The following is a 25,546-nucleotide window of genomic DNA, read 5'->3' on the forward strand; positions in this document are numbered from 1 at the left end:
TGCTCCTGATTCAGGAACCTCGTTACACCGACTGCAGCCTAGGATGTGACAGACATAAGCCTCCTTATGCCTTCACATCCCAGGCTGCATTCTTGCGTTGGCCGCTAGGGGGCGCGGCCTTTGTGATCGGCGTATAGTATGCAAATTGCATACTACCACCGATTCACAAAAGTTGCGCGGGCCCTGCGCACGCAAGGTACGGAGTTTCCGTACGGCCACTTTAGCATAAGGCTGCTCCTGCTAATAGCAGGCGCAACCAATGCTAAAGTATAGCTGCGCTTCCCGCTCGCGACGTTCAAATTTTACGTTGTTTACGCAAGTGAACCGTGAATGGCGCTGGACGCCATTCACGTTCACTTAGAAGCAAATGACGTCCTTGCGACGTCATTTGCCGCAATGCACGTCGGGAAAGTTTCCCGACGGAGCATGCGCTGTTCGCTCGGCGCAGGAGCGCGCCTAATTTAAATGATTCCCGCCCCCGGCGGGATCATTTACATTAGGCAGCCTTACGCACGGCTGATTAACATATCGCCCGCGCAATTTACGGAGCAATTGCTCCGTGAATCGCGGGCAAAGCGCAATATTTGCGTGGGCGCAGAGAAAAATTTTTGCTCTTTGCCCACGCAAATATTGCGCGATTCTACCTGAATCTGGGCCAAGGTATCTTCAATCTTAGCAGTTAAATGTTCCATCCTACGTGTATCTATTATAATTGAAAGAACCTGGTGAATAGTAGGGGGTGAAGTAGAGAGCCAAAGCCTAGGGATGGCTCTCTTTGCGGCTAAAAGGACAAAAAGACATAAGTTTCTGCGATGTCTTAGACAGACCCGTAAGGGGTAGGCGAGCATGCACAATTTTAAAGCACGACATGTTAGGTATCTATTTAATTGGGCTAACTTTACGGTTTTGTTTCTTTTGAATTCATGAAAATGCATTTCTTCGAAAAAACTTGCGTTTGAAAGACTGCTGCACAAATACAGTGCGATATAAAATATTATAACAATGACCACTTTATTCTCTAGGGTCTCTGCTAAAAAAAAAATATTTAGAATAGAATATACCATGTACTGTGGTTCGGCTACAGTGAAGTTTGATAAATGTTATTAAAGGTGACCGCACTTACTCGGGTATTCATATTGCTTTTACACCTTGTGTGCACATTCATTCTGTTCATGACAAGTGAGCTCTCCAAACACTGCATATGAAGCAGCAATCAGTATTGCTTGGGCGTTCTTTTGCAGCGATAGTAGAATATGAGCTGGAAAGCTCCAGGCCATCATTTGCTAGCAAACCCTTATGCCAGTCTGCTTTTAGAATGGTTTGCCTTCTATACTCAGGAAAATAGGACAATGCAGTACAAAAAAGGTTTGTGTTGGGTGACATATGATAATATACAATAGTACAAAATTGCTACTACAATGTGACACCATCATAATCTCTGCCCATGTATGACGAGGATCAGGGTAAATATTCTGCAACGATTTAAAAAGCCTGAACAGAGAGAACTAAGGAGTTGGGGCTGCAATAAAAATGTAGATAGTAATGTCAGATCTGATCAGTGTGTACACATACATACACACACACACACACACACACACACACACACACACACAGATCAGCTAAAACGTTATGACCACTCATCTAATAAGGAGTAGGTCCTTATTTACCACCAAAATAGCCCTGACCCGTCGAGGCATGGACACCACTAGACCTCTGAAGGTATGCTGTGGTATCTGGCACCAGTCAGAAGCAGATCCTATGATGCCCTGTACACAAGGTCGGATTTGTCATCAAAAAAAAAAAGTTGGATGTGAGCTTTTGGTTGGAAATTCCAACCGTGTGTAGGTTCCATCCAACATTTTCTGTCAGAATTTCCGCCAGCAAAAAAGATTGAGAGCAGGTGCTTTATTTTTCCAACGGAAAAAGTTCTTGTCGGAAAATCCGCGCTCTGTATGCAATTCCGACGTGCAAAAAAACACGCATGCTCAGAATCAGGCAGAAGAGCCGAACTGCCTACTGAACTTCATTGATCTCGGCTCGTCGTACATCACCGCGTTCTTGACGGTCGGAGTTTCCAACAAGATTTGTAGGACCGTGTGTATGCAACACAAGTTTGAGCCATCAGAAAAAATCCACAATTTTCTTGTCGGAATTTCCAATCATGTGTACGGAGCATAAGTTTTGTAAATTGCAAGTAGGGAATCCAAGGATCAGACTTGTTTTTCTATCACTTCCCACAGACGCTCTATTGGATTGAGATCTGGAAAATGTGGAGGCCAAACATACACCCCAAACTTGTTGTGTTCCCCAAACCATGCTTTTACCATTTTTTTGCATGGCTGGGTGCATTATCCTGCTGAAAGAAGAAGTCTCTGCCATCAGGGAACACCATTTCAATGAAGAGGTGTACTTGGTCGGTAGGTGGTACGTGTCAAATAACTTCGACATGATAGGCAGGACACAAGGTTTCCCAGCAGAACATTGCCCACAGCATCACACTGGCTTGCCTTCTTCCCATACGGCATCCTGGTGCCATCTCTTCCCAGGTAAGCAACACCCACACACAGTGTGGGTGTCACTTACCTGGGGAAGTGATCGCACTTGGATACAGTGTATGGGAAGAAGGCAAGCTGGTGGAGGCAGTGTGATTCTTTGGACAATGTTCTGCTGGAAAACCTTAGCTCCTGCCATTTTTGTGGATGTTACTTGACACGTACCACCTACCTAAACATTGTTGCTGATCAAGTACACCCCTTCGTGGAAACCCTATTCCTTGATGGAAGTGGCTTCTTTCAGCAGGATGATGCACCCAACCACGCAAAAACGGTTCAAGAATTGTTTGGGGTTGTTTTCTACGATCTGCCCTATTGACATACAGTACCACTTCATATTGTGGACACAAGCAGTGTTAAGTTTCAGTTTAGTTATATTTTTCCCCAAGTTGGAAACTCATTGCTATGTAATTTATCTGCAGGCCATTGTGTACCCTGAGCCGGGGAATGCCCAGAGGCTCTGTTTTGTAAAACACACTTTGGAAAAATGTGTTCAATAAAAGGTAACAACTCAAATACACTTTTTGGGGAGGACCGGAAACCACCATATAGTAAAGGATGGTAGTATCGAGCTGCCTTTTAAGTGTCAAGGCATGTTAAATGTTATATGTAAAGAATTGTTTTTAATAAAGTTTAATTATAAAAAAAACTCAAATACACAGTAGTAGAATCAGTAGAAATATATGATGCAAAAAAATGGCTCTTAAAGAATTTGAACTTTCATATCCTCATCAAGTTTTATCAACAGGTGAACTGTTGCAATCTGGCTTTAAGTCACTCCTTAAGTTCTGGAGGGATGGGCATATTCTGCATCTCTTTTACTAAATGTACTAATTTTCTAATGCGCTTCTTTATACAGCTCGGCTCCAATTGCATCTCCCACTCTATTCTTACAATCTGCCAACTTTGGTCTGTTTTTTAAAAACATCAAATCCACCAGCAACAGGCTGCATGATCTCCACAATAGCCACTAGAATAGGTTTGCCTCCCAGGAACTGTTCTATAATAGTCAATGTGGTATTAAATTCAGCCACCACAGGCTCCAACTTCTCAGGTTTGGCTTCATGACCAAGGAGAAAGGGAGTCATTACCTTCACCCAGAATAATTTGGAGCCATGTGGATGGGTATTGATATGCTGACAAGCAAGATATTTATCAGCACGGGCACATTTTTGTAGATTGGCTGGATACCAGTGACCATGGGTCCTAATACTTGATGGCCAGATACAAAAGAATTGCAGAACTCTCAGCCATTGTGAAGTCTCCATCTTTTTGGGCCGACACCTTTCGAAGTGGATTCACTTTGCCAAATTCTTCACTTAAACGTGCTCCTTTAAAAAGAGTAGCACACCATGATTGGTAAAGGGAATATTGTTTGCCTTGGCAAGGATATACACCGATTGGCATGACTGGGGCATGAAAACCAATAAAAATAATTTACAAAAAAAAAGAATGGTTGGGGGAACACAACAAGCAGCTGGAGGTGTTGAATTGCCCTCCAAATTCTTCAGATCTCAATCCAAGAGAGCATCTGAGGGATGTGCCGAAAAAAAGGCTGATCCACAGGGGCCCTACCTGGCAAACTTCAGGACTTAAAGGACATGCTACTTGGTGCCAGAAACATTTTAAGTGTTAGGCAGATGATAGTAAATGTATAATCTATAGTTAGGAAATCATGTATATATCACACACATACACTTTTTCTTTTTGGACATGATACATCTACTGAAATATTTGATTTGAATTTTGATGCATTCTGTATTTATTTGTAAAGCACAGCAAGTGTACCTTTCTCATGACGTATTTGCTCATACAGTAATAATGCATTGGAATGTGGATTGAGCAAGAAGGAACTGGCAGAGTCTCAGCCGGCACACTACATATCTATTGCTGTGTGCAGTTTATTCCTCCGTCAGCACATCTGCTTTGGATAAGTCATCGTCATTGTCACAGTTGGCTTTGAATGAGCTCCAGAACCACAGAACGTTCACTATGCACTATGTTCCAAGAACAGAGGTGTTTGCAAATATAAATTAATCTGCTAGCCATTTTCTGCCATGGCAATTAGAGTTTTTTTATTTTATTATTAAAATGACAGCAAAAAAACAAATTATTCACAAGCTGGCAAAAATAAAGACTTGGCATATGGCATCACAGTGTAAAGCTATGGGCATAGAGCAGCAATTATGGAAAAAGCCAACAGAACCGGAACTAAGGAGTCATTCATTGTAACAGAAGGCTGGACAATTATAAATAAAAGGTGAATTATACAGCCAAAAAATGTATGATAAAATACTTCTAGTAACTGCTTGAAATGTAACTATATCATCCCATCTACCTAGGGTTGCCACTTTTTCTTCAAGCCAAACCCAAAACACTTATTTAGTATACACTATAGAATTGTAAACAGACCTGGGACACCTTTAGGCGCTCCAAAGGAGGATAGTAGCCTGGCACACATATTGCCCCCCTTATCCTCCTGTCAAGCCCTGTTCCAAGCCACATTCCTGTCTGAATAATGTGTCCAGGTTTTAGGTGGACTGAAACCCCGACAGGTGATTCAAAACCTGCACAGGTGGCAACCCTACATCTACCAAACTTGGGTAAGGGACATCTTTAAACGCAAAGCTTTTTGAGCAAATGGGTCCACCATGAAACACCCGGTTCTAAACATTTTTTACCTTAAAGCGGGGGTTCACCCTATCGACGAAAAAAAAAAAATTTTTTTTTCTTTTACCATAAAATCAGGCATTGTAGCGCGAGCTACAGTATGCCTGTCCCGAATTTTTTACCCCCGTACTCACCTTGTACGCGTAGATCGAAGATACCGGGGAATGGGCGTGCCTATGGAGACGGAGGATGATTGACGGCCGGCTCTGGCGCGTCACGCTTCTCCGGAAATAGCCGAAATAGGCTTGGCTCTTCACGACGTGTGCGCATAGCCTGTGCGCAGGCGCCGTGAAGAGCCGAGACCTACTCCGGCTGTCTTCGGGGAGAGTGACGTGCCAGGGCCGGCCGTCAATCATCCTCCCTCTCTATAGGCACGCCCATTCCCCGCGGGAGCCGAAATCTACAATGTCCGATTACAAGGTGAGTCCGGGGTTAAAAAAATCGGGACAGGCATACTGTAGCTCGCGCTACAATGCCTGTCTCGATGGTAAAATCGTGTCGGGGGGGGTGAACTACCGCTTTAAAGCAGTAGTAGTAAACCCAAAAGCAAACATTATATTTCAGCTTATCGATTCTTTTTTTTAGGCTTTCTTCTATTTTCATATGGTGATCAATCCAGCAAATCTGTTGTTTTTTCAGAGGCAGTTGGCCGTTGTTTTCAACTGCCCCTGAAATCATTTGATGTTATCCTATGTGACCATGTACACAGTCTCGTTTATTGCCATTTTTAGGCAGTTGCATTTAACAGTGTTTCTTTGGGAAAAAAAAAAAAAAAAGGGGGTTGAGAAGCAGAAGATTTCCACATTTCAGACGCCAAATGCGACTAAACGTGGCTAAACACGGTAACCCGCGTTTAGCAGCATTTCGTTTATAGCCATTTTTTTAAGCACTTCTAAAACGCAAGCATGGCAAAACTTACGTTTTAAAACGTGGGTTGCCATCTATCAAGTTTAATAGTTTAGGAGTAGTTGTAAAAACGTCCCATGTACATGGAGCCCAAGTATATGTTTGTTATTGAAAAAAAAAAAATGTGATTTTACAATCACTTTAATGTGATTCACGCTACAACCTGTCCCTTACCAGACAACCATTTTCAGAAAGAGAAGCAGCCTTCACGTTTTAAATAAATGTTTTAAGTTTAAAGGAACACTAAGGGTTCGTTTTTTATTAGATCAATTGATTGCTGTAAGCTAGAGCATTTAAATATCACTTACCTTGTTTTTCCTTTTGACCTCCAAAATACAGTAATTCAGGCTTGAAAATGCCATTTCCTGTCTCTCCTCTTCTTGCTTTCCACCAGCATCTGAGCCGTTTTGCATGGTGGAAAGCAGAATGTGCTCACCCCCTCCCTATGACTACAGCCCTGCGTGAAGATGCTCTCTTATCCCTCACAGGCATGGAGGCTAAGCCTAATGGGAACTGTAGTTCCCATTAGGCCGTGATGTAGCAAGAATGAATTCGCACCGCAAACCAGGAAGTCAGTGAGAATAATGATTCAGGAGTGCTGGAGGTGAATAAAACAGCTCGATTTCAACAGGTATCAAACTAGTTATAATGCAAAACATTACTTTTTACTTTATCAGCTACTGTCAGACTTTAATTTAAGAGGAAAATATTTTTGTCTTTACAACCCCTTTAAGCCCAACTCTAGAAACTGGAAAAGGATCTAGCCTTGCAGTGGGCTCCTCTGCACAGGTTCAATATTCGTTCTGTTTTGGGGTACAAGAACAGGCAGGAATCCCGCACTCTGGCTCTTCCCCTTGAAGCTCCAGTCTATGCACAGTCTCTTACCATAATCATTTACAAGGAAAAAAATAAAAATAACAGCACGATTTTAAGACATGGCAAATTAAAATAAAATTTGCAGACTACAAATCTTAAAGCGGATGTAAACCCCAAAAAAATTCCACAGTTCATAGACAAGTGACCAGGATGTGTTATGTGGGGGAGGGGTGGATTTATCTCTTTCTCTCTCTCTCTCTCTCCACATAACACATCCTGGTCACTTGTCTTTGAACTGTGGATCACCTCATATTATAACATCCAGGAGAGATATGTAAATAACCTGTCACTCGAAGCAAGGGGGCGGTAAGGACTTTTTAGACAGGTTTTTATCTGGAAGTCTGTTTTATTTCACTGAACAATAAAAGAGGATTGCTCAGAGCTGGATTAACTCTGTGTGGCAAGACTGGGCACAGATGATAGAAAATCTTATACTCTACATTGTGACAGCAAAAAAAAAAAAAAAAAAAATTTGGGTTTACATCCACTTTAAGTTATTGGTTGCTTATTTAGCATAGCAAATACCTCCAGGTGCCCACAGACCAAACCAGTTTTATTTTCGAGCTTCAAAAGACCATGTAACCATATGGCCCATACACACACACACACACACACACACACAATCTGAAAATCGGACAATAGATCGTCCTTTTTTTCCTTTTGCATGCTAGTCGCATATCGAAAATGGATAGGTTTCTAAAGTTACAAACATTCTCGGACAACAGAATAAAAAAAAAAAAAAAAATCGGAAGTGATGTAATGTTTTGTAGTGTATTGTATTTTGGGACGACTACTATACTGATCATATGAAAATGGCATAATCTGGTATCATACGAGAACATTTTTAGTGCCTATCCGATCAGATAACATCGGATGAACTGTCGAGATCGGCTCTCAAAAGCCGTGTACGAACGATCCGATTATCGTACGATCGCTTTGAAAGCGGTATTTTTTGTACGATTTTTGGATCGTGTGTATGGGCCATAAGGCTCTGTATTATACAAATTCAAACCAAAATGTTATTCTGGTGGTCTTTGGAATGCCCACCTTCCACCCCCCATGTTGTTCCATCCCACAGATAGAGCCCACATCCACAAAAACTCAGTCTGTATTGGCTTAACAGACAGCCTTGAGTATAAGGGATTTCAAGAGGCTTTATTATACAAGAGTGGGCTAGTTTCCCTTTTCAAAGTATTTTTATTTCTTTACAGTTTGTGATTCAGGTACCCCTGCCAAAATCCACATTCAGGTAATGGGTCTTGCTGCAGACTACACTGTTGTTGGGAAGTACAGCCTGGTCCCTGTGATATGACAATGAGGATGTAGCAGCACTTTAATAAAGTAATTCTTGGGCCCCTTTCACATGGGCTTTGCGATCAGGTCCTGAGTGTCTGATCAGGACCTGATCGGACACTCAATTCACCTCTATGGAGCAGCGGATGTCAGCGGTGACATGTCAGGTGACCCTATTTTCCATCCGTCTGGAGGATCGGATGAGAACAGGCGGTCCGTTTTCATCCAATCTCCCCATAGAGGAGAGCGGACTGACAGGTCCGTCTCTGCACAGTGAGCTGAGAGGGACCGGTTATCCGCCTGATCAGCAGATCGATCCTCTGCCAAGCAAAGTGGGCCGCCTGTGTGAAAGAGCCCTTATGTTCTCCTGCAATGAGTTCATAATGCTTGGATGACACCTGTGCAGATAGGGGGGGCTGCCCCTCCCCATCGCAATCTGAATGCTGCTGTGCACGGAAAGACATCTAATGGGCCAGATTCTCGTACAGCGGCGTATCTTTGCGTGGGCGTAACGTATCCGATTTACGTTACGCCTCCGCAACTTAGACGGGCAAGTGCTGTATTCTCAAAGCACTTGCTCCGTAATTTGCGGCGGCGTATCGTAAATCGGCCGGCGTAAGCCCGCCTAATTCAAATTTGGTACAGGGGGGCAGGTGTTATGTAAAATAGCCCTGACCCGACGTGATTGATGTTTTCCACGAACGGCGCATGCGCCGTCCGTGGAATTTCCCAGTGTGCATTGCTCCAAATACGCCGCAAGGACATCATTGGTTTCGACGTGAACGTAAATGACGTCAAGCCCCATTCACGGACGACTTACGCAAACAACGTAAATTTTTCAAATTTCGTCGCAGGAACGACGGCCATACTTAACATTGGTGCGCCGCATATATGCCTCATATAGCAGGGGTAACTTTACGCCAGGAAAAGCCTAACGTAAATGGTGTAAATGTACTGCGTTGGCCAGGCGTACGTTCGCGAATTCACGTATCTAGCTGCTTTACATATTTTAAAGCGTAAATCAGCGTACACGCCCCTAGCGGCCAGCGTAAATATGCAGTTACAATCCGTCGGATCTAATAGAAATCTATGCGTAACTGATTCTATGAATCAGGCGCATAGATACGACGGCGTATCTGGAGATACGCCGTCGTATCTCCTCTGAGAATCTGGCCCAATGTGTATAAAAGAATGAATGCATGAATTATATATTGTTATATCTGCTGGAGTTTAGCTAAGACAGGAACAATTAGATTTAACATCCTGTTAACATTTGCTCGGAGGAAATATTACATGGCCTAAATGACATAATTTATGCAGAGCTGCTAAATCTAAAAATCATTATTTTTTCACCCATCTAATAATTAGTGTTTTACCTACTTAGACCCACCACGTTCCTTTCTTCCATCACTGCAGCTAACAAGTAATCAATAGTCAATTATCATTAACTGTGCAAAACGAAAGTCAGCTCCATTCATTATTCACCAAATATAAAAAGAGGGAAACAAAAGAAAAAAAGGTATATGTAGCAAGCAATGGAATGATAGGCAATGGATTACAGTGCATCTCTAGGCAAACGTTTTTAGCTTTGGATACAGTGGGGACAGATTGGAGCCTTAAAAGAGAAGTATGTTTTTTTTTGCATATTCATACTTGGATGCTGCATCTGTCCCCGGCGTCTCTGCACTGAGAACTGAGCCACTGAACACTGCCGATGGCTCAGTTCTCACAGATCCCTGAGCAGAGAGCTGCTGACTGCTGACTGTCGATCAGCATCTCTCCTGCTCTGCTCCCCCACGCTCATTGGAGCGCTGAGCTATGGAGGGGTGGGGAGCAGCTGTCTCAGGGGCTTGCTGAGAGGGCGAGACAGCTATCAGTCCAGGCAGCTGGTGGATCCAGACTTCCTAATTCAGGATGACGTGGTGCCTGGACTGATCCTGGTGACATCAGCGAAGAGCTTCAGACCACTCTCCGCTGAAAACGTGTCACATGAGTGCAAAACAAATCGAATTGCACTCCTGTGACCTTTAGGAGACGCCCAGCCTAAAAAAAAAAAAACTCCAGCTGGACTTCTCCTTTCATCAAGTTTTTATTGCTGCTTGTGTCCCCATTAGGGAATTTTAGAGTAGTCCTCAGAACAAAAAGAGGTAAACATCTTCCAATAGAGACATTTTTAGTCAGAGGGGTATTCCCCTCATTTTTGGGAGATTTCCTCGAACTTCCTGTTGCGTCTCCGGCACCAAGAATTAATGGAAATTTGCACGTTGGTAAGCACACAGCAAAAAATTACCTAGTAGGGTTTGTAGATCTTCGCTACTCTATCCTATACTAAAAAGGTGTTTTGGGTACAAATTCACTTAAAGTGGTTGTAAACCCAGTTACACCACTTACCTACAGGTAAGCCTTGAATGAGTCTTACCTGTAGGTACCGTGAATATCTCCTAAACTTGCACAGTTAAGGAGATATTCGCTGTATATGCAGGTTCCAACATCATCGGCACATGCGCACTGAAGAAAAAGCCCACTCGTGTCATTTCTTCAGTAGCTGCACCGTGACCGGCGGCTCCCGTGCACATGGAGTAAGGTCATCGCAGCTCCAGCCAATCACAGCGCCGTAGCCCGCGAACCCGGAAATAACTCTGGGAGAAGTCTCGCCGGTCACATCGGTGCGCGGGGACCACTGCAATAGCTTTAATCTAAGGTAAGTATTTCATAATGACTGACTGCCATGACTGGGAGCCGCCAGTCATGGCATGAGTCCTTTAGAAACGGCACGATCTTGCCCCTTCTTCAGTGCGAATGCGCCGATATATGGCAAATCTCTCCTAAACCGTGCAGGTTTAGGAGATAATTCCAATACCTACAGGTAAGCCTTATTATAGGCTTACCTGTAGGTACACGTGGTGTAACAGGGTTTACAACCACTTTAGTGTATTTGAACCACCTCTGTGGAAAAAACTCTTAAAGCGGAGTTCCGGCCACAATTTCACTTTTTAACCACTTAAGCCCCGGACCAATACGCTGTCTAAAGACCCAAGGTGTTTTTACAATTTGTCACTGCGCTGCTTTAACTGGTAATTGCGCGGTCATGCAATGTTGTACCGAAACGAAATTTGCGTCCTTTTCTTCCCACAAATAGAGCTTTCTTTTGATGGTATTTGATTGCCTATGCGATTTTTATTTTTTGCGATATAAACGGAAAAAGACCGAAAATTTTGAAAACAAAAGATTTTTCTTATAACAAAAAGTAAAAAATATCGAATAAACTAAATTTTAGTCAAACATTTAGGCCAAAATGTATTCAGCCACATGTCTTTTGTAAAAAAAATCGCAATAAGCGTATATTTATTGGTTTTCGCAAAAATTATAGCGTCTACAAACTAGGGTACATTTTCTGGAATTTACACAACTTTTATTTTATGACTGCCTATCTCATTTCTTGAGGTGCTAAAATGGAAGGGCAGTACAAAACCCCCCCCAAATGACCCCATTTTGGAAAGTAGACACCCCAGGGAAACTGCTGAGAGGCATGTTGAGTCCATTGAATATTTTTTTTTTTGTCCCAAGTGATTGAATAATGACAAAAAAATAAAAATAAAAAAAAAATTACAAAAAGTTGTCACTAAATGATATATTTCTCACACATGCCATGGTTATATGTGGTATTGCACCCCAAAATACATTCTGCTGCTTCTCCTGAGTACGGGGATACCACATGTGTGGGACTTTTTGGGAGCTTAGCCGCGTACGGGACCCCGAAAACCAATCACCACCTTCAAGATTTCTAAGGACATAAATTTTTGATTTCACTCACACAAATCTTGAAGGTGGTGATTGGTTTTCGGGGTCCCGTACGCGGCTAAGCTCCCAAAAAGTCCCACACATGTGGTATCTCCGTACTCAGGAGAAGCAGCAGAATGTATTTTGGGGTGCAATTCCACATATAACCATGGCATGTGTGAGAAATATATCATTTAGTGACAACGTTTTGTAATTTTTTTTTTTTTTTTTTTTTTGGTCAATATTCAATCACTTGGGGCAAAAAAATGTAATATTCCATGGACTTAACATGCCTCTCAGCAAATAGCTTGGGGTGTCTTCTTTACAAAATGGGGTCATTTGGGGGGGTTGTGTGCCATCTTGGCATTTTATGGCCTTCAAAACTATGATAGGTAGTGAGGAGTGAAATCAAAAATGTATGCCCTTAGAAATCTTGAAGATGGTGATTGGTTTTCGGGGCCCCGTACGTGGCTAGGCTCCCAAAAAGTCCCACACATGTGGTATCCCCGTACTCAGGAGAAGCAGCAGAATGTATTTTGGGGTGCAATTCCACATATAACCATGGCATGTGTGAGAAATATATCATTTAGTGACAACTTTGTGCAAAAAAAAATCAGTTTATCATATTCCCGCAACTTGTGTCAAAATATAAAATATTCCATGGACTCGACATCCCTCTCAGAAAATAGCTTGGGGTGTCTACTTTCCAAAATGGGGTCATTTGGGGGGTTTTTGTGCTATTTTGGCATTTTATGGCCTTCGAAACTGTGATGGGTAGTGAGGAGTGAAATCAAAAATTTACACCCTTAGAAAGCCTGAAGGCGGTGATTGTTTTTTGGGGTCCCGTACGCGGCTAGGCTCCCAAAAAGTCTCACACATGTGGTAGCCCCGTACTCAGGAGAAGCAGCAGAATGTATTTTGGGGTGTAATTCCACATATGGGGGGAGTATGTTTTGCGCGTGGGTGTAAGCGTTACTGGCACTAACTAGCTACCTAGCGGCACCAGCGACACTAATACAGCGATCAGAAAAATGATCGCTTAGTGATGCTGGCAATAGGGGGGTGAAAGGGTTAACTCTAGGGGCAATCAGGGGTTAAAACCTTTATTAGAAAATGTATGGGGGTACCTAACGCTATAAAAACCTGGCGGGCGAACCTCAAAAAATAACTAGCTACCTAGCGGCACCAGCGACACTAATACAGCGATCAGAAAAATGATCGCTTAGTGACGCTGGCAATAGGGGGTGAAAGGGTTAACTCTAGGGGCAATCAGGGGTTAAAACCTTTATTAGAAAATGTATGGGGGTACCTAACGCTATAAAAACCTGGCGGGCGAACCTCAAAAAATAACTAGCTACCTAGCGGCACCAGCGACACTAATACAGCGATCAGAAAAACGATCGCTTAGTGACGCTGGCAGTAGGGGGTGAAAGAGTTAACTCTAGGGGCAATCAGGGGTTAAAACCTTTATTAGAAAATGTATGGGGGTACCTAACGCTATAAAAACCTGGCGGGCGAACCTCAAAAAATAACTAGCTACCTAGCGGCACCAGCGGCACTAATACAGCGATCAGAAAAACGATCGCTTAGTGACGCTGGCAATAGGGGGTGAAAGGGTTAACTCTAGGGGCAATCAGGGGTTAAAACCTTTATTAGAAAATGTATGGGGGTACCTAACGCTATAAAAACCTGGCGGGCGAACCTCAAAAAATAACTAGCTACCTAGCGGCACGAGCGACACTAATACAGCGATCAGAAAAACGATCGCTTAGTGACGCTGGCAAAAGGGGGGTGAAAGGGTTAACTAGGGGGTGATCAAGGGGTTAAAAGTGTTAGGTCCAGTGTAGCCCCCTACCCCCCCCCCCCAATAAAGGTTTTAACCCCTTGATCACCCCCTAGTTAACCCTTTCACCCCCCTTTTGCCAGCGTCACTAAGCGATCGTTTTTCTGATCGCTGTATTAGTGTCGCTCGTGCCGCTAGGTAGCTAGTTTTTTTTGAGGTTCGCCGCCATGTTTTTATAGCGTTAGGTACCCCCATAAATTTTCTAACGCTATAAAAACATGGCGGCGAACCTCAAAAAAAAACTAGCTACCTAGTGGCACGAGCGACACTAATACAGCGATCAGAAAAACAATCGCTTAGTGACGCTGGAAAAAGGGGGGTGAAAGGGTTAACTAGGGGGTGATCAAGGGGTTAAAACCTTTATTGGGGGGGGCTATCCTGGACCTAACACTAACTGCCTGACACTAACTGCCTGTCACACTGAAACTAAATGCAGTGATCAGTAAATGATCACTGCAATTTAGTGACGGTGTGACAGGGGGGGGCTGGTGGGGGCGATCGGGGGGTGACCGGGGGGGGGATCGTAAGCCTATGTGTCTGTGTGTCAGTGTAGTGCTTGTGTACTCACTGTGTGATGTCTCCGCTCCTCCGCCGGACGAAAATACCGGCGGGAGGAGTGGTGACATCACTTCCTCCTCTGCCTGTGTTTACAATGCAGGCAGAGGAGGGCGGGGGAGGAAGCTGATTGGCTGGGGAGCGATCCGGAGGGGGCGGACAAAAACGAACTGCCGCCCCCGCATCCCGGATCGCTCCTGAAGATTACCGACCCGCGCCATGTACCGGGGGGGGTCCCGATCGGACCCCCGACCCCCGTCAAGCAGAGGACGTACAGGTACGTTGATGTGCCTGTCCGTGCCATTCTGCTGACGTATATGTACATGAGCGGGTCGGGAACTGGTTAAATACCCCTGTAATACACAAGCCTAATGTATTCTAGTAAAGTTAGTCTGTAAAGTAAGGTCCGTTTTGTTAGGTTGTTACAGCATTTAGACACTTTATAAAATAGAAATTGACTGGGGCCATCATAAGTGTGGGCATCATGAAGCCAGACTGTATGACTTCCTGGATTTCAGCCTTGCAAATCTCGCACATGCTCAGTGCTGCACAAGCAGTGTCAGATCAGGTTTCAGCACCTGTGCTGTCCAAGTCACATGATTCTTTGAGACTGGGGAATGCACAGACTCCTGGAAAGTTACACCCACTACATTCCCAGGAGTCTGTGCGGTGTAGGTTAGGAAGCATTAAGCACCTAGGTGCAGGAAGTGGGAAGATTAACTATTCTGCCTAGCAACAACACTTTGAAGGCATCTAAAAAAAAAATAAAAAAAATTCGAAAAGGACTAATGACATTTTTTTTAAAACTACTGATGTAATGTTATATTTATGGGTGGAACTCCACTTTAAAGTGTTGTTTTATGGTCAGTTTAGAAGCGAGTAGTGCTTATCAGAGGTAAGCAGAGCTTCAGGCACCATCACGATGTCTGTAGATGTGTTTTACCTAGATATCTATCTCTGCAGCTTATAAATATTTTATTTTCCTCTAGGCCTCATTCACACTGGCACTCCTGTTCTAAATGCAGGAGAAATGATCGAGAAAACCACTTTTTTGCTTCTCAAACCATTTTTTTTCTGCTTTTATATGTTCCTGCATTTAAATCTTCCTGCTTAGGCAGGTTTAGCCCCATTTAGACAAATTTAGTCGAGATTATGTGTTTAGAGCAGCCAATGTCTCTAAACACAACTAAACATACAGGGGTAGGATTTACTGGATAGTGCAAAATCTGGTTGTTCAGTTAAGCTTTTGCCCAAAAAAATTGATTTTGCACACTTCAGTTTTAGTAAGGCTGGTTTCACACGGCATTCTCCCTGCTGGGCTGGCGGATGACAGGTCCGTGTCCACTCCGCTATGCAGGGTGGACACGGACACAGCCCTGCTGCTCTAAATGGAGCTGTTAGATGGAAACAAACCGCCTGTCGGTTTCCATCCGATCCAGTGTTTTTGGCAGACAGGATCAGATGCTGGCTGGTGTCCGGTGACATCCACCGCTCCATAGAGAGCTATGGATGGTCCAATCAGGTCCACCTGAACAACTGACAGGCGGACATGATTGGACAGCCCATGTGAAATCAGACTACATCAACCCCCACAGTATAAATGGCACCACTGAAAAATCATTACATGCATTTATGTGAGTCTAAATGCATAAAAACTCAGGTTTGACACTGCCACGGTCAGTGTCGTCTAAATCTGCACAAAAATTTTGATTTTAGGTATGGCTTTTTGTATAGATCCTGCCATCTTTCTCTTTCCTGTTAAAACCAGCACTGGAGCTATTATTGACACCAACATTGGTGTGGGTTGCCCAAGTATCCTTACCCATTCATAAAACAGCCTGTGATGACATGGAGCCCATAATGTCACATGGATGGCTGCAGTGGCACCACATGTTGGGCTTCGAAGAATGGGCAACAACACACAGGGGTGGAGAAACGGCACCAGCACTGATGCCACACATAGCTGCAGTGCAGATGTCAACAGTGCAGAAGAACACATTTTTAAGCAGACAGAAAATGTAAGAACATGTCCGACCCTGTAATGGTAAGGAGGTTAAAGCGCCGGAACTTCACTCTTTTGGTCAACATTGACTTTTTTTTTTAATCCTTATGCGGCTAGAATTAGAATATGCACAGCTCAGTATTCTATGGAGGACAGCTAGCAGGCATGTATCTTCAGGGATAAATATCCTGCCTGCTGATAAACTGTTTGACTTTAGTTCCCCTTACGACTCTGCTCGCCTTCTGCTATATCCGTACCAAGATAGTGTCACTCTCAGGGTGAAAAAAATCCATGTTTTATTATAAACATCAAACAAAAAAAAAATCTTATTTTCTAGATTTAAAATCAGATTTGTTTATTTTAAATAACATTTTTATAATTTATCAAATTTATTTTAATAAAATTCTTTGAGTAAAAAAATCCAAAAGATAGTTTTCCATTTAACCACTTAAGCCCCGGACCTTTAGGCAGCTAAATGCCCAGGCGAGGTTTTGCGATTCGGCACTGCGTTGCTTTAACAGACAATTAAGCGGTCGTGCGACGTGGCTCCCAAACAAAATTGGCGTCCTTTTTTCCCCACAAATAGAGCTTTCTTTTGGTGGTATTCGATCACCTCTGCGGTTTTTATTTTTTGCGCTATAAACAAAAATAGAGCGACAATTTTGAAAAAAAATTCAATGTTTTTTACCTTTTGCTATAATAAATATCCCCCAAAAACATATATAAAAAAAATAATTCTCCTCAGTTTAGGCCGATACGTATTCTTCTACCTATTTTTGTTTAAAAAAAAAAAAAAAAATTGAATGGTTTGCGCAAAATTTATAGCGTTTACAAAAAAAATAGGGCATAGTTTTATTTTTTTACTACTTATGGCTGCGATCAGTGTTTTTTTCGTGACTGCGACATTATGGCGGACACTTCGGACAATTTTGACACATTTTTGGGACCATTGTCATTTTCACAGCAAAAAATGCATTTAAATTGTATTGTTTATTGTGAAAATGACAGTTGCAGTTTGGGAGTTAACCACAGGGGGCGCTGAAGGAGTTAGGGTTCACCTAGTGTGTGTTTACAACTGTAGGGGGGTGTGGCTGTAGGTCTGACGTCATCGATCGAGTCTCCCTATAAAAGGGATGACTCGATCAATGCAGCCGCCACAGTGAAGCACGGGGAAGCCGTGTTTACATACGGCTCTCCCCGTTCTTCAGCTCCAGGGAGCGATCGCGAGGGGGCGGCTAAAAACGAATAGCCACGCCCTCGTCCTGGATCGCTCCCCGTGGGTTACCGACCGCCGCATGTACTGGGGGGAGTCCCGATCGGACCCCCGACCCGCGGAAAGGCGGGGACGTACATGTACGCCCATTTGCCTGTACGTGCCATTCTGTGGACGTATATGTACGTGCGGCAGGCGTTAACCAGTTAAGATTCATTAATCATTTTGTTTATTCAGAATGAAATGAAGCTTAGCTATGTAGCATGAGGCTGTATATTCTGCAATACTTACATTTTTGGTAAACTCATGCAATGAATCCAAGCTCTGCAAGCTGAGATAACATGCACTGCATTGATGCATTCACACAATTTCACAGTAACCATGAGATAAAACAAAGTATTCCTCTTTATCCCATTGTTTTGCAAATCTATGTACACTACAAACTGCATGATTGTTTGAAGAGAAATGCATCTGTACCAGGCTCTAAGTGTAAGGAGAAAGGGCAAGCAGTAAAAATGAAAGTGAAACCTAAGCAGCTTATAAACCTTGTGATCTTTCTGCAGCATTCCATCATGGCAGCGCCTGTTAGCTGGCATCCACTCACCTGCTGCCGCCACGTCCCTCACCTTGTTGTGTCACTGCCGCATTGCCAGCCGTCTCATTAAAGTGAATGGGACCGTTGGTGAGTGAACAGTGGGTCAGAGGAGGAGGAGCCCCTGCAGGACAGAGATGACAGTTGCTCTTTAAAAATTATGATTTAAATCAAGCCTTTTACTAGTGACAGAGGCGGCTCTCTAATTAGGTGGTCGCCTAAGGCCTCGCACTCACAGGGGCCTCACGGCCGCCTAATTTGCCTGTGATCAATACTTATGTTGGCGTCATCGGATCTCTCCATTACCCCTCTCTCTTTTTCACCTCTCCTCTCTCCCCCCTCTTGCAGTGACTGAATATGTCTGATGGGTGAGGAGGGTGCCCTGGAAGTGGTGCTGATCACCTGTGTGCTAGATCCGTGCATATTCTGCAGCCATTTTTCTAGCTTAAATAATTTTTCACCATTATGGGCTTGAGTGGGGCCTCATGTCTAAGTTTTGCCTAAGGCCTCACGAAGCCTAGAGCCGCCTCTGACTAGTGATTTAAATCAAAACCACCCTAGTCACTCTGAAACTGCTTTTAGGGCCAGTTCACACCAGATGCAGTTCTGTGCGCTTTTGTTCTGCACTAAAAATGCATGCACAGCGTTTTCCATGTATTCTAATGGCTCTAGTTCACACCATGCAGTCAGTTTCCAGTGCAGAAACTGACTGCATGGTGTGAACTAGAGCCATTAGAATACATGGAAAACACTGTACATGCATTTTGTGCATAAAAAATGCGCACAGAACTGAACGGAACTGCGTCTGGTGTGAACTGGCACTCAAACAAATTTTACAGTTTCTTGGTCATTAGGGAGCGCTATCCATAAGAAAATTAGCATGAATACTTTTTTTTTACATGTGGTGTCCTAGGGCAGAAATTATGAAAAATCTACCCAATGGGGACACAGCGATTAAACCCCGACTGATCTCCACATTATACTAAAGTACAAAAACTTTTTAAAAATATCAAATTTGCAGTAAAATAGCTCAGAGCCTTGTTTGGTAATGAACACGCCAAATGCTACCTTAAAAATCTTGCAAGGTTACCATCTTTACAACCTTCTTCTGAAATGGCGTACCTCTGGGAAACTCTGCTCTGACTTAAAGATTAGGAAGCTCAAGTCGGAATGCAAATCAAGCCCCGGACTGCAGAGTTTACAAGTAAACCGTCTCCACTAAATCTCCCTGAAATAGCGCTTAAACCTTAGCGTTTCGGTCACATAAATTCAAATAGCAAAACCCAAACTAAGCTCATTTTAGGCACTTTACGCAAACCTATTTTGAATGTGAAGCCAAAACGTGTTTTGCATACAAAAATGGAAATACTTTAGGTAAAGAAAAGAAAAAAAAAAACACAAACAGCTGGACAAATAATAAATTGCTTCAAATAGGTCAATGAAATGTTTACATCTTTTAATATATGAATGCACAGTGAAACTTAAAGCGGTGGTTCACCCTCCATAACAACATTTTATCATAAAATTAGGCATAGTAGCGCGAGCTACAGTATGCCTGTATTTATTTTTTTAGCCCCGTACTCACTGTGCAATCCTGTATAGAAGATTCCGACTCCCCGCAGGGAATGGGCGTTCCTATCCAGAGGGAAGATGATTGACGGCCGGCTCTGGCACGTCACGCTCCCCGAAGACAGCCGGAGTAGGTCTCGGCTCTTCACGGCGCCTGCACACAGACTATGCGCAGGCGCCGTGAAGAGCCAAGTCCTATTTCGGCTATTTCCGGAGAAGCGTGACGTGCCAGAGCGGGGGTTCACCCTATAAAAAAAAAAATTCCTCTAGCATAAAATTAGGCATAGTAGCGCAAGCTTGTTTTTTTTATAGGGTGAACCCCCGCTTTAAATTTATATAACGCTATAAATAAATATTTTAAAACTACTATTTGTACTTCCAAATGATTTTAACCTTTTCTCAACATAATTGTATTCATATACTGGACAAAGTGGCACACAAAATCAGATTACTAAGTCTTTCTTACTAGCCATCCAAAATGGCAGTAAATGAAGTTTAGGCCACGACACATAAGAGTGATAAAGGGACTTCCTCCTATTAGTTACTAAACAGTGTTGGGTTTAAAGTGGATTCAAACTCAAAAAGCAAAGTGTGCCTATGTTATACCATAGGTTATATCTAGAAAGATTACTACTATGCACTTCCTGGTATGTTGGGGTGTCTCATAGCTGTATATCTGCAATGTGAGATTCAAACAAAACTTCACCCTGCCCGGTCACCTTCCGCAGTCTTATTTGGGGGAATACTTATCCCCCCTTCCCCGGGGTTCTAGCCTAGGCAAGAATTACATTTCTTATGCCCACAACCCTCTGGGATACCCATGTCACATCTCAGGAGGCTACGGGTTGTTCTACTGCACATGTGCCATGCTGTATTTTCAGAAGGCCAGCTTTATTTTCAGTTTTAAAAAGAGTCTTCAGCCTTTTCTTTAAAAATAACAAACATGTTATACTTCCTTGCTCTCTGCAGTGGTTTTGCATAGAGCAGCCCAGATCCTCCTCTTCTCAAATCTCTCTTCAGTGCTCCTGGCCCCTCCCTCTTGTTGAGTGCCCCCACAGCAAGCAGCTTGCTATATATAGGGGCACCCGAGCAAGGCCATCGCTCCCTGTGTCCAGACACAGAGTGGCGTCCCCTCTCTCTCCTGATTGGCTAACTGACTTTGACAGGAACGGGAGCCAATGGCGCCACTGCTGTGTTTCAGCCAATCAGGAGTGAGAGTCCTGATGACAGAGGTTCTCATGCACTTTGCTGGCTGGAAATGGGGTTCAGGTAAGTATTAGGGAGGCTGCTACACTAGGGACAACCTATCGCTAGAATGGTCGAATAGGCAAGCATAATAACCTCTGCAAGGTGTGGGAGCTAACCCCCTCAGGGCGATGGAACGGCAGATGGATCATTCACTAGGGCAGTGGTTCTCAACCTTACTAGTGCCGTGACCCCTTGATAAAATTTCCCAAGTTGTGGGGACCCTTAACAGAAAAATTATTTTCGTAGCGTGGGTTGTCAGCACCCAAGGCAAGACATGTAATTTGCGCCCCTAACCCACGGACATTTAGCGCTCCCTGAGTCCCTTTCACTTGTATAGTATTAAAACCCCTTCTGGTACATTTTAGGATGTGCCACTCTCTTTGTTCTTTTTCTTTCCCTTTCATCTCTCGCTATTCCAATTTCTTGTTTTTCCCCCCATCCCTCTCTCTAGCCATCTTTTTTGTTATTTCTTATTCTTGCTCTTTCTTTGTTCCACCCTCTCTTTTCCTCTCCCTTCCATATATTCTCTATTTTTATTCCTTTATTTATTCCTTGGTGGAGGGTGGGATGAGAGTGGCTGTGCTGGCAGGGAGTTTGGATGAGTGGCAATGCTGATGGGAGGTGGGATGAGTGGCAGTGCTGGTGGGGGGTTGGAATGAGTGGCAATGCTGGGGGGGGGGGTTCTGATCAGCCAACTTAGGTGTTCTTGTATAAGGTCATCTGCTGATCTGAGAACTGTAGTGGGGACTTATAATGGCAATTATAATCACAGGTAGTGTAACTCACTGTGTCTCTGGCTTTGTGGTGTCTCGTAGCAGTGACAACTATGCCGAAATCAGGAGACAGGGTCTCCTCGAGCCCCTCCCACTTAACATTCCTCACCAGTCAGCTGACCTGTAGTCTCTGCCCCCCAGCTATGCCGTGAACTGCGGGCTTCAGGAACAGCACTGCTGGGTGGCTGCGAAAAGGCTGGGAGAGCAGCGTGGGCTTCAGGAACAGCCCAGGATTTGGTGACCCCTGGCAAATCGTCATTTGACCCCCGAGGGGGTCCCGACCCCCAGGTTGAGAACCACTGCACTAGGGTATCCCTGTCATCCAGGGAGAAATTCATAAGAGGAAGAAAAGGACTCCAATAGTGTAATACCATTTAACAATTAGCAATTTAACAAGTAGCCAAATGGCTACTTACAGGATATAAAATACATATGCGCATATAAAAAGGACTTTGCCGGCAAACAAAACAAACACCCACACCCACACTTCCCGGGTTACGCAGGGCGCGATGGCGTCGGCGCGTAGCACCACCCAACATGTTTTGTCACACGTGAAGTCTTCCTACGTGTGGCGAAACATGTCGGGCGGTGCTACACGCTGACACCATCGCACCCCATGTGTGATTGTACTATATCTACAACTCATGATACATTCGTGTGATGGTCAGTGGGAAGAAATACTCCTTACACGTGGTCATTGGGAAGACTTACCCCCTTATAGATGGCTAAAAAGATCAATGGTGTCAGTGGAAATCAGAGGCAGAAATTTCTCACTGCTCAAGGAACCCCTAGCAATCTGTGGAGGAATCCTAAGGTTCCACGGAACCCTGGTTGAGAAACTCTGCTCCAACTAGTCCTCTTATGGCACAGCTTTCAGAATTAATTTCCTCTTTAAGAATAAGTGCCAACAAGGAAACTACTGCAATAAAATGCTGCAATGTCACTCTTCGAGAGCAAATCTTACCTCTTCTAAAAGAAGTCTGAACTCCTCCAGTGGTCACATAGATTATTTGCAGATTCTGGCATTAGTGAAGGTTGTATCTGTCCTCAAGGTCGCCTTCAAATCAACCATTAGTAATGTGTACATTGACAGGAGCCAGAAGTTAATAAATTAATGGTATGAAGAAGGGGCAGAATTAGAGTGTAGGTAGCTGGAAATTCATATTAAATTGTCACAAGACAGAGCAAACTGAATCTGAATGCAGTCTGACAAAATACAATTTATTCAAGTCTATGTAAGATTGGTAACAGAAGGGCTATATAAAACTGCAAAGAAAAAAAAGGCTTGAATTATAATGACATTCTGTGTCCTTTACTGTCATCACAGATTTGTCTTTTTAAGAGAATTGGTATTTTGTATAAGATAGGTTTGATCTTCTCATTTGCTCTGATAGCCAACCCTCCATATTTCAGCCCGTCACCGGGAGTGAACTTTTCTGCACGTTAATAAAGCAACAGTGTAACATAGTTCTATGCTCTGCTCTGTTTCTATACTTAGTAAAAGATCAAGTAACACTTCAATGATTATCTGGGTCAGTGAGCCCTTTCCCCGGTCATGTCACTGTGCACAGATGGGGAGTATGATGTAGCCAGGCACTTAGGTAGAGAACCAAAGTGCCCTTGTAGAATCTGTCAAGAGAACAGCTGGTGCAGAGAACACAGCATCAACAGATCATCTCTCCATAGAACTGCACTCTCAATTGAGTGTGCCATGACAGGTACCAAGCTAGAATTTTTAGTTTTAATAGGCTTCCATTACTGACCCCCTACTCTAGTTGCAGTCCCTTGACGGTCATGCTGTTCCTCTTCAGCATGCTCTACACCAGTGGTTCTCAACCCCAGTCCTCAAGAACTTCCCTTATATAAAATAGCCCTTATCAAATACCATGCCGATGCCATTGGTATTAAAGCATCTGTGCAAAGTAAAAGTAAAACCTGAAAACATGGCCGTTGGGGGTACTTGAGGACTGAGGTTGAAATGAGTCAAAGACAGCATGTAGTAAAACCCTTGTGGACTGTACAGCAGCGGGTGACGTCATACGCAGCCGTTTCCCCCGTACGCGTTACGTTCAAAAACAGAACTTCCTCATCAGTGGCTCCCTGCTGAGGAAGTTCCGTGTTTGAACGTAACGTGTATGGGGGAAACAGCTGCCTATGACATCACCCGCTGCTGTACAGTTCACAAGGGTTTTACTACATGCTGTCTTTGACTCGATCACTTTGTGAGTAGCCTGTGTTTAATAAATGCTCGTGTCATTTAAAAAGCGGAGAGCACTTAGATCGTTTCTTTTTGTTTCCTACACAATGTACATTGCCTGCTGAGTCTAAAGGAATTTAATGTTCTCTGTGGATTTAAGCAACGTATTGGAGGATTCTATGTGGAGGTCTGATCTTTGACAGTATCTGCTTTGCATGACTTTCTGGTAATTCAGGGGTCCATGCTGGGAGGTGAGAAGTACCTAGAGCAGTGGTTCTCAACCTTACTAGTGCCGTGACCCCTTGATAAAATTTCTCCAGTAAAATTATTTTTGTAGCGTGGGTTGTCGGCACCCAAGGCAAGACAAGTAATTTGCGCCCCTAAACCATGGACATTTAGCGCTCCCTGAGTCCCTTCCACTCGTACAGAAAAACCCCTTATGGCACATTTTGGGATGCATCACTTTTTTTGTTCTCCTTTCTTTCCCCTTTTTCTCTCTATCCTCATTTCTTGTTTCCCCCCCCCCCCCCCATCCCTCTCTCTAGCCGTCTTTCTTGTTCTTTCTCTTATTCTTTGTTCCTCCCCCTTCCATGTATTCTCTATTTTTATTCCTTCTCTTACTCCTTGGTGGGGGGGGAATGGGATGAGTGGCATTGCTGACGGGAAGTTGGGATGAGTGGCAGTGCTGGTGGGGGGTGGGATCAGAGGCAGCACTGGGCTGAGTTCTGATAAGCCAACTTAGGTGCTCTTGATCAAGGTCACCTATGCCGTAATCAGGAGATAGGGTCTCCCCAGCCCCTCCCACTTCACATTCCTCACCAGTCAGTTGACCTCTAGTCTCTGCCCCCCACCCATGCCGTGAACTGAATGGGCGGCTGCGAAAAGGCTGAGTGGGTGGCCACAGGCTCCAGGGACAGCCCGGCTGGGCTTCCGCAAAAAGGCTGGAAGTGTGATGCGGGCTTTAGGAACAGCCCAGGATTTGGTGACCCCTGGAAAATTGCCATTCGACCCCCGAGGGGGTCCCGGCCCCCAGGTTGAGAACCACTGACCTAGAGAGACTCTTGGTGGAGGCATTGTCACTTTATGTGAATCTTCAGCACTGGTGGATCATCTTTATGGACTTTTTCACTTGCTACATGCTTCATTTTGTCTTTATTCAAAAAAAAAAAAATTGAAGATCATATTTGCACTAGTTAAATTTATATTCATATTCTAATTAATTCTATTTATGCATAGTTCTTATAGAATTGTTGTCACTAGAATTTTGTGTTATTCTAATAGTGTTCAGCTTGCATAGGGTTTTTTTTTTGCTCTAATTAATTAATTATTTTTGCGTTGATTGCACCTTCTGCTTTAGTATTGACAAATTTGCTTGGAATCTTAGGAGCCAGCTAAAAAAGTTAGGAGCCATAAAACCTGCCCCGTCCCGCCAAGCTTGCACGCAGAATCGAACGCATACGTGAGTAGCGCCCACTTA

At 43.7% G+C, this 25,546-nt stretch overlaps 1 protein-coding gene and 1 pseudogene across 5 annotated transcripts in view; both read right to left on the bottom strand.

Moving 5' to 3' along the window:
* OSBPL6 (oxysterol binding protein like 6) overlaps positions 1 to 25,546 on the bottom strand; it is a 281,392-nt gene that overhangs the window by 167,606 nt on the left and 88,240 nt on the right. The gene's annotated exons all lie outside the window — the stretch shown is intronic.
* Positions 2,868 to 4,208, bottom strand: LOC120943964 (annotated as a pseudogene).

Source organism: Rana temporaria, chromosome 6 (genome assembly GCF_905171775.1).
Source record: "Rana temporaria chromosome 6, aRanTem1.1, whole genome shotgun sequence".
Taxonomy (NCBI): domain Eukaryota; kingdom Metazoa; phylum Chordata; class Amphibia; order Anura; family Ranidae; genus Rana; species Rana temporaria.